Here is an 18,942-nt window from a genome sequence, read left to right on the forward strand (position 1 = left end):
TTCTGGGATCCCTCAGGAATATTTTCAATTGGTTCCTTTTTCCTCCACTATGTGTGTGCCATACATTCCAATCTCTTCACATCTTGTCAATTTTGTTGAAGACTAGACATTTTAGATACTATATTGTAATCAATATGGTATCATATAGTTCCCTGACAAAATCTGATTTTTGTTGTTTTTGTTTTTGCTGGTGTGACTGTCATTGGTGTTGTTTTTCTTATTGCTGTGTTTAATGACTTTTTAAATGAATTCATTCTTTTTTTAAAAATTCTTTATTTTTGTTTTGTATTGATTTTTGTTTGTTTTGTTTTTGCAGTACCTTCAGTGTAGAGCCACAGCCATTGAATTTCTGTTGATGTTTACTTCCTCTTTGTTTCTCAGCCTGTCTTTCCCTGGGGCATCCCTCTTTAAAAATAACTTAGTTAGAAGCCAATGATCAGAAAATTTCCTTAAAATGCCTTCATCATTCCATCTTTTGCCAAAGGGATCTGTGTTTGAAGGCATGTTTTCAAACTTCTATCAAAATTGATACTATAAGTTTCTTTTTGTTGTTTTGGTTTTAAATTTTATTCAATTTATTTTACCTATAGGATTTTTAAAATCTCCTTACTTAAAACTCTGAAATATGGAGTATAAAATCCTATGGACGTATTAACCAACTCTAGATACATTTGAATTATTGAACTTCAAGGAGTCCTGACTGTTCCCATAATTATTTAATAATGGGCACTTGTCACTGCTGGGGAGGCCAGATGACCAATCTGATTTTGAAAAATCCATCTTTGGATTGATCCAAAGTACAAGAATGTGTTGATCTACAAGAATTTAAAGTAAAACACGTGAACAGACAAGGGGTGCAAAATAAAGAATAATTCAGTCTAACATTTGACCTAAGAAAATCCTTGTTATTTTATGGGCAGCCATATACATGATATAATAAATTAATCATATCAGAGTTGAGAAGTCAGATGGTGATTCCATGTCGCACTCTGTGAGAAGCCAACTAAAATATGCTGGCTTCGAAATGAAATTAGAGATTCCTAGGGAGTGGAGCCTTCAAAAGAAGTCTCTGGCATAAATGTCTACTCCCTACATGAAAATGACTATATTCTCACCCTACTGCATTGTGAACTTTCATGCCAATCATGACTCTGGAATGCTCAGTGGATCTCCCTCTTGCACTTTCCCTCTCAGGATTTGATGGGTAATTATGATGGTGTGTTGGGGCCAATGAGATTCATCTACCATCATAAAAATTGCTTCCATTTATCTCTAAACTCTCTGACCCAATCACTTATTATTATTATTTTTTAAATTGCATTATGTCTAGCCCATAGAACAGATGTTATTTGAACTTTAGCTTTACACCAGTGAAAAAAATTCCTTTAGAACTGTCTACCTGTACTTCTAGAATCTTGATAGACCTGCCTTAATATTGACTCCCTAATTGCTTCAGGATTAAATATCATATAGGTGTATGGAATGTTTGTTTTTATACCGAGTATACTTAACAGAATTATTTATCCTTTGCATATTGTATTTATCCCTAATGATACAAAAATATATTACACTTTGTATATTTAAGTTCTAATACTCTTGCATGTGATAAAAAAATAACCAAAAAGATGAATAAACAGCGAATAGTAATTAAGAAAATTCATATTAAAGTAATAACAGCTCATCCATCAGACAGCTAGAAATGAAACAGTAATAACACCCACTGCTAGAAGGGATGTAAGAAAAAGGGTGGCAATGTGAAATGTTTTAGGCTTTTTGGAAAACCATCTGGCAATGTCTATTAAAAATTTAAAATGTTCATGTCTTTAAACCCAGCAATATCACTCCTGGGAAATTATCCCACAGAAATAAAAAGCATCAGTAAGTAAGGTAATACATACAAGGATGATTATTCTAGATTCTGTCATGGTAAAAACTGAAACAAAGAGAATGTCATTCAGTAGGGAAATGGCTGAATAGATTGTGACACATTCTTACCCTGGGTATTTTGTATCCATAAAAGAGACTGCATCAGAGCTTCACCAAATGAATCAGAAGGATTTCAGTAAAAACATCAAACTGCAGAAGCATGTATATAATATTATCCCACCCTGTGAAACACATGTAGGCTAAATAAAACCTCATGTTTATGTATTATATCATGAACATGAACATATACATGGAAAGATACACATGAGATTTATAATATGGATCACCTAGATATGGGGAAGAAGAGTGAAAAAAGAAGAAAGGAAGGGAGAAGTTTTTAAAATTTAAAACTTGAAGTTTTTATAAAAGTTAGTGTATTTGATATGATTTAAATCATTTAATATTATACATACATGTACACGTGTATACAAAAAGAGATGCACTAAAGGAAACTGTTACCAAATGGTAAATATAGTATTTTCATGGTAGGTGATTTGAAATAATATTTTACATCATGTGTTTTTCACTATTGAATTTTTTTAAATGAGTATGAAGAATTTATATAGAATATACTTATAATACAAAAAAGCAACTTTCTTGTGAAAAAGAAATGTTATTAATTATCACAAAAAGCACATTTTCATATATTCTGTACAGATGTAATGTTCCCACACCATTTTGTAAAATAATCGATGAATCTAAATTGACTACATTATGTTCTGGCTTGTGGACACTCCACACTCTGGTTTTCCAAACAGCGGTACTTATTTATTTCCTAGACCCCTCTGTACTTGGACCTTTTGTTCTAATTACAGTCCGGTCAGATTGACTCTTCAACTTCCTTGTTCTGACTTTATTATCTATGATGTGGTTCATATAATATAATTTCTTAATATAGTATATTCCAACCTATCTTAGCTCTAATTTTATACATGATAATTCAACATTTAGTTTTCATTTGGAATTTCTAGAACAATTTTGTCATAATAAGTATCATTCTTTCACTCTCCAATTTGTCTGTCAACTTGGCACAGTCTCATGTTCTCATTTCCTCTTGACACGGACCTTGTGTCCAACTAAGTCAACATGACACGCCCAGGGATGAAGAGGAGTCTATAAATGAAAATATACATGCAACAGAAGTAAGATCTGAGAATGCTGGAGAGTGAGAAAGAGAAAACTTAGGAAGAGCATTCTATATGAACCTAAATACTTAAAGGGAAATGACACACAAAACAGAGCCAGGATGGATAGAAGTTATGAAGAGCGGCAGAATCCAAGACAGAATCTTTCCACAATGAGGAAGAGCTGCCTCAATACAGGAGCTGGTAGTCTGAGGCAGCAGGATGTTCACTCTGAAAGGAAATGTTCAAATGGAAACATGATTTTCATGTTCAAAGAGGCAGTACAGTGACTTGAGTTGAAGATAGATGTTGAAGATATTAGTTTCCTTCCCACCTTGGGAATTTGATGAGATTTATTTACTGATCTTTATATATGGTTATTCATTCAAAAACTTGTTAAATAAACTCATGTCCTTTTTCTAAATATGGGGTAGGATCAGGTGATACATTTGGGGTCCCAGTACATATGCCCCATCCTCCTCTCTGCTCCTCCATTTTGTGTCTCACCTTTCAAAAGATACTCAAAAGCAAGTTGCCCAAGGAATGTTTTCTGGTGGTCCCTTTTTATTCTTGCTCTGGTATTGTCCCTTCCTGCTGAAGGTCACACTTTTCAATATCAGGTTGTAGTGTACAATTCAGGACGTATGCATTTGTAATGATGAAAAAAACTTTAATTTTTTAAACATTTCCTCATCATTTTCTATGCTCAAAATTTGAGCTCAAAGTCTTAGAAGTAAAACCAATTATTTATCTTCATAATTCTCTTTTGAAGTCTTCTCTTGTCTTATTTAGCTTTTAAGGATTAAAGTCAGCTCCCAAAACAAAAGCAACATGGGACAAATCATATAGTCCTCAAGTAATTCCTCCAAATATTCCTTTATTAGTTTCTAAAACATGGTCTTTGTTTCTTTCAACATCAGCCCCTCTCATCTCTAAAGTCCTGATGTCTTTTTCTAAGGAAAGTGTAGGAAAGGAAGAGAAAAGATGCTTCCAACACCATCTTCCAAATTTTCCCTTTGAATATTGGGTAAGTTGTTCTGAGTTTTTATAATGATCATCTTCCTTGTCTCTTTCCTCCTTCTTTCTCTCTCTTTCTTCCTCCTCACATCTCTTTTCTTTCTTTGCTTTTACTATCTTTGGGATGTTTAACTTTAAAGTATTTTATATGTGTTCTTCTTCATTCAGTATATCATGGGGTATTTTCTTTTTCATTTTTTTTTAATGTTAACATCTTAATCACAAGGTAAATTCCTTAGAAATTTCAAAGCTTTTTGTAAGTGTACAATAGTCTGAGCATAATGTTGTCTAATTAGCAATGACTTAACTGTCTTTATTACCAAATGGTAACCACATTTGGCCAGCTATAGAAATGAAATACATCTTTGGTGCTAGTCTGCACCAGCTCCTTTATCCCAGTATATGAATGATTTTAATTCCCTGACTTTTATGTAATCTAAATGTAGAGATGACTCGTTAAATTCATCAACATTTAGAAATAATAACAAATACACTTTTAAAATACTTGCAAATTAGAAGAGAAAAACTTGGCACAGAGGTTTCCAATGAAGTGGGAAGCTCATTTCCTAGGAGATCATATCCTAAGATGCACAGTCTATAGAATCAGACAAAAATTGAAATTCTAGGTTTAATCAAAATTAAAATTTTATGAGACCCAAGGGCTGAAATATTAATAAAAAGAAGGAATTGTAAGATGTTTTATGCTAAAGATAGTTTCAGGGGTTATGAAGGTGTGAGAAGTGTATCTACCAGGATACTCTTTCTGAGAATGAGGGATCCTATCCCAAATCTACAAATGAGAATTGTCAAATGTGGAGAACTTATAACTTTGTGGAGCGCACTGAGTGTTACTTGCCTACGAGCAGGTACTTCTTACTATAATTTATTATCTTTTGCTTTCATGAAATACTTAGATGTATTTTTATTTTAACTTACAGCAGTATCCAATTATTTCTATTTCTGGAAAAGCACATAGCATGAGAGAAAATTTTCAAAGTCAGGAACATGAAATAGACCCAGTTCCACTTAAATGGCTATTTCCCCTTCATCTCTATAAAGGAAGAAATATATGGATATGTGGAGGAAAGAGAACAGGTATAGAGTAGAGAAAGAAAACGCAATTATATAGTATTCTGGTAAAACTATGTCATTTAAAAAAAAATTAATGATTCCAAAAGCTTTTCAGAGGTTAAACACCCTTCATGCCTTTCATATATCTTTTAAGTTAATTCAGATAAGTTAAAAAAACTTTAAAGGTACCTTTACCAGACTTTTTTAGGGGTGATTATAAATAATATTAGTATGCATCTGTTTGTGAAGTCTTTCAGAAATAAACAAGAGAGTGGAAACCAAGCAAACTTTATAGGAAATAGAATAACTGACTGAGGACACCTAGTGGTAGTGAAGGGTAGAGCCAGATTCTTCTGTGACAGGCAACCTGTCTTGCATCTTCACAAAAAAGACAGCTGGAAAAGATGGTCAAGTGCCTGGTATCATTTGCCACAGGGCAAAAGATGCTACAGACAGAAAAGTCAATTAACAGATGAAATATTGTTTGATTTTTACATGACAACTTGTTCTAATCCCTTGAAAATTTCCAGTATGGATAAGAAACTATAAAACGTGTGATTACACAATAAGTGGTCCTATAACAAACAAACAAAACCTGCTTCCTTTTTATTGAAAAATTACTTTCAGGTTTTTTTTTTCAAAAAATGACAGGTGCATTCAGTAATTACATAAAGCAATGTAGCTATTTTGTATATTCCTACTGCACACATGATGAACAAAACACTGTACTAGGTATTAGAAGTACAAGAATAAGTGAGACATAGCCCAGGTTTTTGAAGTTAGAGGAACAAGTGGTAAAAGAACAAGTGCTGGGAAATACAGGTGCAATGACAGAAGTAAGGACAGAAAGAACACAGAAGGAGGAACCATTGGTTTCACTTGTTGGGGAAGTGAAGTCAAGGAAGTGCTTCACCAAAGGAGGCAGGCTTTGTTTGGGTGTGTCTTAGCGCCATCTGTTGTGTGGTCAGCTTTTATGGATGGCTATTCAGTTTATAGAAGCTAAAAGAAGAAACATGATGTTGTTCTTCATCCTGACTGCAGTTAACCTTATTGTCTAACCATGGAGACTTATCCTTAAATATTTCTAGAACTTCTTAAAACTGTTCATCAAACTTTCACTCTATCCCCAAAACATAGGAAGAGTAGATATAATGTATTTTTTAAATACATCTATTTGGTAATAGAAAAAGCAGAAGTATGGTAGCCATACAAGTAGGACTCTTGGTGTATCTCTGCTACTAGCAAGTTGTCATTTTAGTGAAATCATTGAATCATCACCAGCCTCCATCTTATTTTACCTCAAATGAGGGTTTGAGACATGGTGCTGTTACCAGTTGCTTCTAATTGTAAGTATTAAATGACACGCACCCATAATGCCTCACTCATCTGTGATAGTTTTCAAGTCTTCTTCAGTCCTTCTCTCTAAATATAGAACCTAATTCCCTTCCCCTTGAGTATGCCCAAAGGATAGAATGGAAATGTGGTGGAGTGACAGTGTTTGACTTCACAGAGTGATTCATGAAAGTCCCTGCAGCTGTCACCTGGCCATGTCTTTTAGATCACTCATTCTGGAAAAACAAACTGTCACATCATGAGGATATTCAAGTAGCTCTGTGGAGAGGCTCATATATCAAGGAGCCAAAGCCTCCTGCCAGCAGCCATGTAATGTGCCATCCTAGAGATCCTCCACCCCAGCAAGCCTGGAGATGATTCCACACCCAGCCAACAATCTGACCAACTGCAAGCTCATTAGAGACCTGAATCAGACCCATCTAGCTAAAGGACAGCAGAATTCTTGACCCATAGCAACTTTGAAATAATTGCATGGTTTTTGTCTTAAGCCTCCACCTGTTGTGGTCACTTGTTATGCTGCAGCAATAAGTTACACAAGTCACCATCACTCAAACCATTGCTTCCTTGGCTCTTAACCCAACCAGGAATTCAGTGAGCAATAGTGGAAATATAGAGTATTGCTTTTTAAAATTCTCTTTGAAGACAGAGAATATCTATTTTTTTCTACCTTCATCTCTGCCATGAGGTAGCAATCTTAACACTCACTGTCTTTCTAGATCTTCCTTTGCCTTGTGTTAATTTTAAAAGCTCTTATACTACTATAGTCCATTTCTACAGCTTATGAAGGCAAATTTGGACAATCACAGAGCATCACCTCCTCACAGTTCTTTAACTTTTTCTTCAGCTTTGGTCAAGGTACGTATTCTCCTCCAACCCAGGATAAACTCTCGTAATTCCATAGGTGTTTTGTAATTCTTAGAATTCCTGATTAGCAGATCTAACTCAAGAATCCAGAATATATAAGAGAAGAGGCTCAAATTGCTTTTATAGTTTGCCTGGGTAAATATAAACATCAACTTGATTAATAGCCTAGAATTAAAGGGAAGAATGTTACAATACAAATAGTGTCCTGTCATAGTACTCAGTGGTACTCTGACTGAATGTTACCATTGCTATTTATTTGCTGTTTGAATGCAACCAATTTATTAAATTAGTCTAAGTTAAACTTTTCCAACCAGAAAATGAGGGTATTGATATCTAATTTATGGAGCTTTTGTAAGAATTTAGAAATATATTAAATGTGAAAAGTCATCATATAATACTTTAAATATTTTATTTAAATACTTTATTATTAATAATAATATCATTATATTAAGCTACTCATGAACAATACAAAGCACTTAAAAATTAGTCAGCTTCCAAGGTCTAAGAGACTAGTAACATTGGCTCATTATTTTTCTTTTTAATACTATGAAAGCATGGCACATGTGTAAAATGAGTCCAGGAAGCTGATTTTCATGGTAGTGACTTAGCTCCATAACCCTGTGCAAGTTGCTTCTCTTCTCAGAGCCAAAGTTTCCTCATCTAGAGAATGGAGCGAAATAAATATAAGAACTTTAAGACAACTTCTTATTTGCTAGCAGTTGCTCAATAACACTGTGCTTAAATGGAGGAGGAAAAGTTTAAGACCAAGAAAAGTAATTAGCATAAAATATTTTCACCCTCACATTAAGAGAAAGAATTTCTACTCTGCAGGTCATTTCATTTGGACCAGGAGGTGGGAAATGTTCTTATTTATCTGTTTTGATAAGTAGCCTGATGGTGTCTAAGGATTCATTTTCTTTGTAGTTTAATGCAATTGAAATGAGTTTACTACTCACCTCTTGAAACCTATGAAACTATAAAATCAATCATTCAAAATATGAAGAATCTAGCAAGGCTATTAAACTCTATGACTTTCAAATGTTAAAATCACCAAAGCACCTGGTAATGACATAAACAACCTTTAATACTGCATATTAAGTATCCATATTAAATCATAATAAATATTCATGTCAAACCATAAGCCACCTAACATTACGAATGACCATTTATTTTGTCATTTTATGTACCACTGTCACATCTGATAGGATAATGTTTATAATTTATTAAGCAATATGTCACCAGAAAATGTCCAATATCGCACTATTTCCATAATAGTAGCAATGGATGTTACCAGGGCATGGTGGTATATAAATTATTTCTCAATTTGAACATGATGTTACTGCAATAAAATACCCCATGGCTAAGAAAGTCATTAGCATGCACTATAGAAAAAGCTTGTCTCAGGAAACACACACACACACACACACACACACATTTACATACAATTAGAATACTTTGTGTTACAGACAAAAAAGAAAGAAAGAAATCAAAAGATAAAAAGCATTAAAACAGTCCTCTGATTCACAGCAAACACAGCAGGGGTGGATGAGTCTTGCTATGAGATGCATAGGTTATCTCTTTTACAGCAAGCTAAATACTTTTCCCTTATCTCCAAGGGAGTTCAGTTCAAAGCCAGGTCAGCAAGGCAAACTTGGAATGTAAAAGAACTAGAAATGAGAGATTTTGTTCACACAGATGTTGTTTCCAATGGATTGCTATGTTACTAATAAAAGTGGAAGTTCTCATTAATCTTATTTAACTGTTAATCAACAGATGTTATAAGCCATATGGAAAGAAATTTAATGTTTTCAGACCTATAATATGTGTACTTGTGTGCATGGGTGGGTGTGTATATATATAGAGTATAAAGAGATTCTCATAAAAGGAGCTAGTTGACCTAGTCTTATTTCAATAGTAGAAAGAGAAGCACGATAATTGTGATAATGTCACCTTAGCATGACATAATATTTTTTAGATTATAACATATTTCAGAGGCCCTGTTTTTATACTTTCTATAATAGTAGTATTATTGGCATTTTCTTACAGAAGAAACCAAGGTCCAGAGATTTTATGGCCACAAGTCTAATGAGTGGCAGCACTAGAACTGGAACCCAGGGAATCCAAACTGTTCACCAAAGTTTGTTTTAAAAAGTGAAGAAAAAACATAACTGAACTGGTTTCCCTGATTTGTTTGAAGAAAACATTAATTCTCACCACTCCATATGAAAATTATAATCCCTTTACCCAGGGTGCTTGTTCACTATCCTGACCCTCTATTGTGACCACTGACAGACTGAAGACAAATTTTTCATTTAACAATTTTATTAATACCTACTATATATCTAGAAATTTGTTAGGTGATTTAAACATATCAATGAATAAAATATCACGTCTGCATTTAGGTTGCATTTGTTCATGGGCTACATAGAGGAGGGGGTGAAACACACTGGCAGTACAACCCCACGTGGGAGTTCAGAATTCCAAAAGTACAACAGGAGCAGCAGCAAATACACTAAGAAGGCCCAGGTACCCAGGGATCAAAGAATCTATGATGTGTATGATTGAAAACTCAGAATTTACATGCAGAATTTCATTTACATTTTCTCCTCCTCTTCTCCTTTTACTTTTCTTTCTCTTTTCTCTTCCTAAATCTCAACCAACATCACTATTGTAATTTATCTGACTAAAGTGGATATATATAAATTGTGTGTGTGTGTGTGTGTGTGTATTTGTTTGTTGTTTTATTCATTTTTTCATTGATCAGGCACCATGTCCCTCCAAGAGAGTGAAGCTCCTTCTTTGGGAGATGACTGGTGGTGACACCTGAATCTGCAAGGGATCTTGACTGTTGTGGAGCAAGTCAAGGTCTGGTATCATCAGTAAGACTTGAGACTCCTCTTTAAGATCCAACATAAATTGTTCAGGAAAACCAAACTGTAGAGACAGGTAGAGATACTAGCGCAGAAAAATGAACTCATACAGTGTGTAAAATCTCAATTTGTATTCTCAAAAAAATGTGTTCAACATATTTATTTCCAATAATCAATCTGACTACAAAGCTAAGTCTTCACCTATCCAGGTTGGTTTAAAATTTGGCCTTAGTAATTTTAGCGTGATGACCTTCCTGGTCTTATCTGTTAGCAAGGCATTTGGGAGGACCCTTCCAGTTATAACGCACTGTGCTAGTTACCCCAGAAACTCCAATTGTAACACTGTCTCCAACTCCTGTCAACCTGTGATCTCAATCCGTGTAGAGCAAATGAATCTTTGGGCAACCACATAGGCATTCCTCTCAAGCTTCTGACCTCTTTGTAGGTGCTGATATCAAGCAAATGTTTCTCCATTACTCAAGAAGCCCAGAAATTTTGCCATCTTCCCGTCAGAGAATCACTCTTCACCTTACAGAGATTCTCCACTCTTTCCCTTTCTCTTGGAGGTAATTCTCTTTTCTTAACCTTCATAGTACCTAACCATGATCTCCTCCAAGGACTTAGCCTTTAAAATGTGATGTCAAGAAATGATTTTTCTTGCATTCTTGCATATATATATATATTTGTTGTTGTTGTTGTTGTTTGTTTGTTTGTTTGTTTGTTTTGTTTTGTTTTGTTTTCTACTACGCCAGTAAACCTCTATTGGCCAAGCATGTATTTTGCCAGTTATCTGTAGGCAAGAAATGAGAATAAGGACATATATAAAGAACATAAGTTACCAGGAAAAATTTATCCTACCTTGCCAGTGTTGGGGCATATACAGCTGAACAGTCAGAATTTTGCATTTCAAGCCAATAGCATGTCCAGGAACTGCAAACGGCATGGAATGAGCTGGCTCTGGTTTTGAAGGGCAAGACCTGTCATCACTTAGATTATATTTTGCTTTGGGGGCAAATAGATTGTAGAGCAGTTTCCTTGATGCAGGTGTTTTCCCTTGTATTTTGTTTTCATCCAGAGCTAGGACCAAGTTCAGAATGTCATTTACGTCATCTCATGGCAGCAAACAGCCACAGTGAAGAGTGGGCTGATACCATGATGAAAGAAGTTATTTGAAGGTGTATTAAATGGTTTTACCATGAAGAAATGATTGATGACTGAGGGGATAGATAAGTTTGACCTAATTTAAACATTACACAATGTAGACATATATTTAAACATCATGTGATACACCATTACTACATGAAATTGTTAGTTTTTATGTTACCAGCTAAAAATTTTAATTATATTAAAATTTAAAACTTTAAAAAACAAGATAATTTTTTAGAACCTAGAAGACTAAGAAGATACAAAAATAAAGGTTATAGGCAAGGCATAAACACACACTTCTGATATCTGGGTTCAGACTTGCAAAATGTCAACATGAACAGGGATAAAAAGCCCTAGGATTCATCTATAGTTAGAAAAATTATAGGAAAAAAAACAGGAATTTGAAAAAGCTGGAATCTTGGATTTTTGACTTGTTCAAGTAAAAAAAGACTGCCTACCAATCTGCAGAATGTGCTCTAAAAAGAGCCTACATTTTTTTCTACAGGTGAAATTTAATCTCAATAAAATGCTTAGACACTGGAGTATATCTCACTATTAAAGCTTAATAGTTCCACAAGGTAATAGTATTGGGATGGTGTTTTACAGAGGAAGTGCTGTGTGTATTTGTGTGTGTGTGCACATGTGTGTTAATGTTCTAGTTTCTGAGGAAGTCAGCAACATTAAAATTAATTTAAGAGACTTTTGTTCTATAGGAGGAAGTACTTGATTGTAATATGAAGGATGCTTTGTGTAATTAACTGCAGAATGTCAGCAAATTTGATTTTGAATTATCTGTATAATAATGATAAATAACTCATTGGTTGAGAACTTGTGCCTAAACACTATTAAGTGTTTCAGTTCCACTTACTGAGCAAACAGGTAGGAGTGAAAGTTTCACTTCAGGGATGAAGGTCAAGAAGAATTCTACTTAATAACGGCTCTTAAAATTGACATGTCATTATGAAAAAATTTGGTCACTTATCCTGCTCCCACCTCCTGAACAGTAGGAAGAGGAATTGCCCATACTGAAAAACAAGCCGTAAAAACAGAGTTCTTAAACTTTTCCTACGAAAATTAAATTTATTTGGAACAGAGTTTCAGGAAGTTTGTGGCTTAAAAGCAATGAAGATTTTGGTGATGAGTAATTAAGAGGAGAGTGGCAGCTTTGTGAGAACAACAAGTTAAACTCTGGACCATTGAGAAGTTTGCCAGAGATAACTAAGGAAACAGAGATAAAAAAGAACCTTTGGGGGGTTGGAACAGAACACAAAGACTGACCTTACAGGCTGACTGGTGCAAGGACACTGAGTCAAATGGTTGGAAGTATAAAGTAATTTATGCCCAGTGAACAGTGAATCGTCAAAAGCAATAGGGAGGGAAAAAAAAAAAAAACAGAGCAAGAAGCAAGAAATTAGAGAAGGCTAGCAATTAAGTGTGATATCAACAGAGACAAATAGCTCAACAACTATATCAAGAAAAGAGGCCAAAGAAACCCTTCTAAAACTATTGTCATCCAAGGATGACTGAGCACTCTCCAAACTGCACACTCTGAGTAGCAAAAGCAGAGCATATAGTCTACACAAGACACTACACTATTATGCAAGCAAGGGCCTTAAAAGGGAGGGAAAATTTTCCAGACTTATTATAAAATATTATCCAAAATGTACAGTTCTCAACAACAACAACAACAACAACAACAACAACAAAGGAATAGAAAAATGTGATTCATGCACAGGGGGAAAAAAAAGATGCAGTATGAGGCATGTAATAGAAAAAAACTCTGAGAGAGCTCAGATGTCCAATTTAGCAGCCAAAGATTTCAAAGCAGCTATTTTAAATATATCCAGAGAACTAAAGGAAATTATACTTATAAGTAAAAGAAGATGTGATCAAAGTATCTCCCTGAATAGAGAACATCAATAAAGAGATAAAAATTCTAAAAAGAATGAAATAGTGAGGAGTTGAAAAGTACAATAACTGAAATTAAAAGAAAATGTAATGAAGGGGTGCAACAAATTTGAGCACACGGTGAAAAAGAGTCAGTAAACTTGAAACACCACCTATAAAATAGAGGAGGAAAAAAATGAAATAAAATGAACAGACTCAGAATTAGAAAATATCAAGGAGACAGATGTTTGCATAATGGAAAGTGCCAGAGGAGGAAGAGAATGACAGAAGAAGAAAAGCAACTGAAGAAATAGTGACTGAAAAATTCCCTGCTTTGGTTTTTTAAAAATTACCTTGTACATCCAGGAAGTTCAGTGAGTTAAAGCAAGGGATCTATATCCTAATGGGAATGTTGAAGTGCAAAGATAAAGAAAATATCCTAAAAGCAATAACAGAAAAAAGACAAGGGAACACTTATAAGCTAAAGCTAACTTCCTATTGCAAACAATGAGAACTGAAGGCAATGGGATATTATAGTCTAAGATCTAAAAGAAAAAAAAAACAAGGTTTTTTATACATGCAAAATTATCATTCAAATATAAAGGTGAAAGAAAGTCATACCCAGAAGAAAAAAAGCTGAAAGAATTTGGTCCTAGTAGACTTGCTCTAAAAGAACTACCAAAGGAAGTTTTTCAGCTTAAAAAGTACATGACACCAGAGTAATTCAGATCTTTCTATCTATATGTCTAAAGCAAAGAATCACAATAAAAATAATTATGAAATGGCCAAAAAAATACAGTTGCATATTTATTTTCCTTTCTTCTTAGATGACTTGAAAAGCAATTGCATCAAAATATGTCTATAACTATATCATTGTACCTATAATAATTGGAAATGTAATGTTTGTCAAAAATATAAAAGATAAAGGAACAAAGTTTTATTGAAGTGAGGAAATGAAACCAGATGATAACATCAATCCATAGGAACAAATGAAGTAAACCACAAATGATAAATAATAAGGTTATTAAACTTTATGAATATACTGCATACCTGCTCTTTTTTTTTCTTTCAACTTCTTTGAAAGACATAAAATTATGTCAAGTAACACTGTAAGAATGTTCTTAGATCTGTGGCATACATCGATGTAATGTGTGTTTTAGCACAAAAAAGGAAGTGGTGCTAGAGTTATGAAAAAAGTAAATTTCTATATCTTGCTGTAATTAAGTTAGTATAAATTTAAACTAGATTCTTGGGCTGGGGGATATAGCTCAATTGGTAGAGTGCTTGCCTCTCATGCACAAGGCCCTAGGTTCAATCCCCAGCACCATACACACACACACACACACAAATTAAACTGGATTCTGCTAAATCAAGATCATATATCATAAGCACCAGAGCAACCTCTAAGATGAAAATTCAAAAGATATAGTGAAATTTCATTAATGGGAATAAACTGTTACACTAGATAATGTTCACTTAGCCAAACCAAACAAAAACGAATCTATGAAGTAGGAACAACAAAACCAAAAGGACATGAGACATACAGAAAACAAAATATAATATAACTTACATACATCCAACTACAAAAATAATTAACTTATGAGAGGGGAGGGGAGGGGGGATAGTAGGGGATAGGAAAGTCAACAGAATACAACAGTCACTAATATGGTATTATGTAAACATTGTGAATGTGTAACTGATGTGATTCTGCAATCTGTATTTGAGGTAAAAATGGAAATGCATAACTCATTTGAATCAAATGTATGGAAGATGAAAAATAAATAAATAAAAATAATAATTAACTTAAGTGTAATTACATTAAATAATCCAAGCCAAAGTCTGAGATTGCCAGGCTAGATAATGCTAGTTAAAAATGAAAGATCCAATTATATGCTGTCTATAAGAGAAACATTTTAGATTCAAAGATATAAATAGGTTGAAAAGATAAGGATGTAAAAAGATTCAACCATCAAAAAAGTAAAGCTGGGAAGTTTATTCTAATTATAATATGTGACAAAATGGACTTTAAAATGGAAAAATTTATTGCAAATGAATTGAGATATTTTATAATGATAAAGGAATCTATCCATTGGGAAGACATAATAATTGTAAACATATATACATCTAACAACAGAGCCCCAAATTCATGAGACAAAAACTTCCAGAACTGACTGAAGGAAGACACAGGCGGTTCAACAATGGTAGTTGGAGACTTCAATTCCCTCCTTTCAATAACGAATAGAGCAACCAGGCCAAAGATCAATAAAGAAATAGATTTGGACAACTCTAAACCAATTGGGTCTAACAGACATCTACAGAATATTCCACCCATAATATCATTTTTCTCAAAACATATTCTCTGACTACAATGGTTTAACTTTAATAACTAATGACAAAGAAATTCGGGAAATTCACAAATATGTGTAAATTATACAAAACAGTCCTAAATATCTAAGAGGGCAAAGAATAAACCACTATAGAAAATAATTTGAGATGAATAACATTAAATATGCAATATGACAAAATTTGTGTGAATCAAATTAAGCCATTAAACATATGGCTATCAATGTTTATCTTTTAAAAAGAGAAAGATACAAAATTAAGACACTAATATTCCACCTGAAGTGTGGAAAAAAAATACCTAACTACACATTGGAGAAAACAGAAGAAAGGAAAAAATAAAGATCAGAATGGAAAATAATCAGGTAATAGAAAACTGATATGCCAAAAGTTAATGAAACTGACAAGCCTTTAACAAGTTTGCCTGAAAACATACAAAAATATAAAAAACCAAAACCTAATAACAACAAAAGAACAAAACCCTCAAATTAACAAAATCAAGAATGAAAAATAAGACATTAGTCATAAACTTACAGAAATTTAAAAGGTAATAATTGGTGTAGAATACTATGAACAATTGTAAGCCATCAACTCAGATGACGTAGATTAAATGGACAAATCCTTAGAACGGTACAAATAACCAAAATGGCTGAATAATAAATTTTAAAAATCTGGTAACACTAGATTGACTACAGGAACTGAATTAGTAATGAACAAAACAAAACAAAATTTCACAAATAAAAGCCCAAATCCAGGTAGCTTCATTGATTAATTCTATCAAATACTTAAAAAATTCCTCTCAAATTTTTTTACACAATGAAAAGGAAACACTTCTTGACTCATTTTACCATACCAATATTTTTGTTTATTGCATCACAATCTATCTCTTATAAGTTTTGACATAAAAATCCTTGGCAAAATACCAAACAAAACCAAAACAAAACATCTGCACATCCAACAACATATAAAAAGTGTTCTAAGTTATGAACAAATTGGATTTATTCTAGGAATGAACCGTTAGTTTAGCATTCTGAAATCAATTACTGTAACATACTGTACCAATAGAATAAAGGACAAAAACCATGTTTATTCCAATAGACACAGGATGGCATTTAGCAAAATTCAATACTCCTTTATAATAAGAGTACTCAAAAAACTAGGAATCACAGTGAACTTCAACTTGATAAAGTCCCACTCCTGCTCCTGGCATCAGCCAGTGTCAACAGTATCATCAGGGTGCCTTGATTCAGTCCTGGATCTTTGTCTCTGTTTCTCATTTTTTACTTCCCTAGTGTTGTCCAGCTCTCTCACCATTACTACTACAGTGCATGAAATGGACTGTAGTTATCCAGTTTCAGGAGGGTGACTTGGTAAAAGTATTGCTCTCACTGTTATTACACAGTCTGGAGCTGCCAGAATGGCACTGAAGTGCCCATATTGAATGATTCTCATTAAGAGCAAGCACTTATATAGAACAAGTTCAGGGCTCTGAGCTACAAAGGTCCCCCCTGGCCACAGAGCTGGATCCACACATATGGTTCCCAAATTGATTCTCACTTTTTCACATTTCAGCAGCTGATGACTATAAGGTTCCATTTCTGGTTACAACACTCAAGGAAAGTGGTAGTAGTTTCTTTACCCTGAGTTCCCCTACTGCTGGCACCTAATGCAGTCACCCTATACTCTCTGCAGGCTTTTAAGCCATGAGTCAGGCATTCCCCTCAGTAAGAATGCCCCCATCTCCTCTGAAGGCTTTCAAGGTCACTGGTTCACAATAGTAATAGACCCTTCTGATCATTGTTCTCTCCGGCCTGTAAATCCAAGTAACAGCATTCTGCAGTTCCTAGTCAGCCTTTAACTACACCAGAAGAAAAAATGGATAGATATTTCTTGCATAAATGGCACAGTTCTTGTCTATCTTCCCACTGTGGTGCTGTGTCTAAGGCACAGTTGCAATCAACATCCAGAGAGATCACATTCTAGGAATGCTGTGGTTACCATCTAAAGAGTTCTAGAGAAGGTATGACCCAACATGAATACTATCAAATTATGAACAGTGAATTTAACATGACCAGGAAACAGATTATTATTCACAGTTTCCTGAATGACCCAAGAGTTGTATTTGTGGATGTAATAACCTTTGAGACTGTCATTGGAAACCACTATTCATAAGCAGCATGTCAGGGAGATGAGACGTCCTTGGATTCTGCAGTGTTCCTGTTTAAAAAAAATTAAAAAAAGTGACATGCTGAGGCTCCTTACATGTCATGAGAATTAGAACTTTAGCCATCTGTGTGGTTAACTGCTCAGATATGGCCTAGACTGGGTTCCTATATTAAGACCAAGTGTTTCAGGATGACTGACTTCTGCTCTCTGTCTCTACTATATATATATTTGAAGGAGGAAGGAATCCTGAGAACTTGAAGGAACCCTGAGGCTGAAAAGCAGATACTGGGACAATCTGGCACCTGGAGAGATTTCATTTACTCACTGAAGGTTGGAGTTAGATTCTGGGCCCATTACTTTTCCAAGGAGAGGGACAGATTTTCCCTTCCATTTTATAAGCACAGAAATTTTTTTTTCTGATATTTCACCTGTGGAATGTCCAATTCCTCATGTAGGAGATTTGATCTGGCTTTCATTGTGTCCTCCACGGGATGAGCACTGGGCCAAAACACTAGAGGCTTGTCCACTTGTACCAGTCCTGGTATAAGAGCCTCTGGTGCAGTTTGCTATGCAACTGGTTTTAGGCGACAACTAATACCTATGTAGTGGGAGGGTTACAATTGTAAAAGAGAGCACTGGTAAGGGCTCACCTAAGTAAAATTTGAGTTAAGATCTGGAGGAGGTGAGCAGTCATGGTATTCTGATATCTAGGAAAAGAACATTCCAAACACAGGGAAAAAACAAGAGCTTGGAATTCTGAGTGTATCTGGTATTTTTGAGTAAAACTAATACCAGGGTGGTTTGAAAGAAAATGGAAAGACCAAGGTTAGAATAGCAAGAGAAGGGATCATCAGAGAGATATCTAGAGCTAGATCTTTCAAGATCTATAGACCTTAGGCCCTCTTATTAAGACTGAGGAAATAGTATTTACTAATTAAGGATATCATAAGTAATGCTGAAGATTATTTCAGTAAAATTATTAAAAAGAAATACAATATGATATTTTAAATAACAGATTATTCTAAAATATTTGCAATAAAAGTGATATTTAGGAGCTACACTTTCTTATAAACCATTTTATTTATGGGTATTAAATTATTCTGCCATTATTGAGCATATGGTTTGGGCAGTAAAGGAAACAACTTTCACTTCATGAACAGAATAAAGTGCTTCCTAAA

This window comes from Callospermophilus lateralis, chromosome 8 (assembly GCF_048772815.1).
Source record: "Callospermophilus lateralis isolate mCalLat2 chromosome 8, mCalLat2.hap1, whole genome shotgun sequence".
Classification (NCBI taxonomy): Eukaryota; Metazoa; Chordata; class Mammalia; order Rodentia; family Sciuridae; genus Callospermophilus; species Callospermophilus lateralis.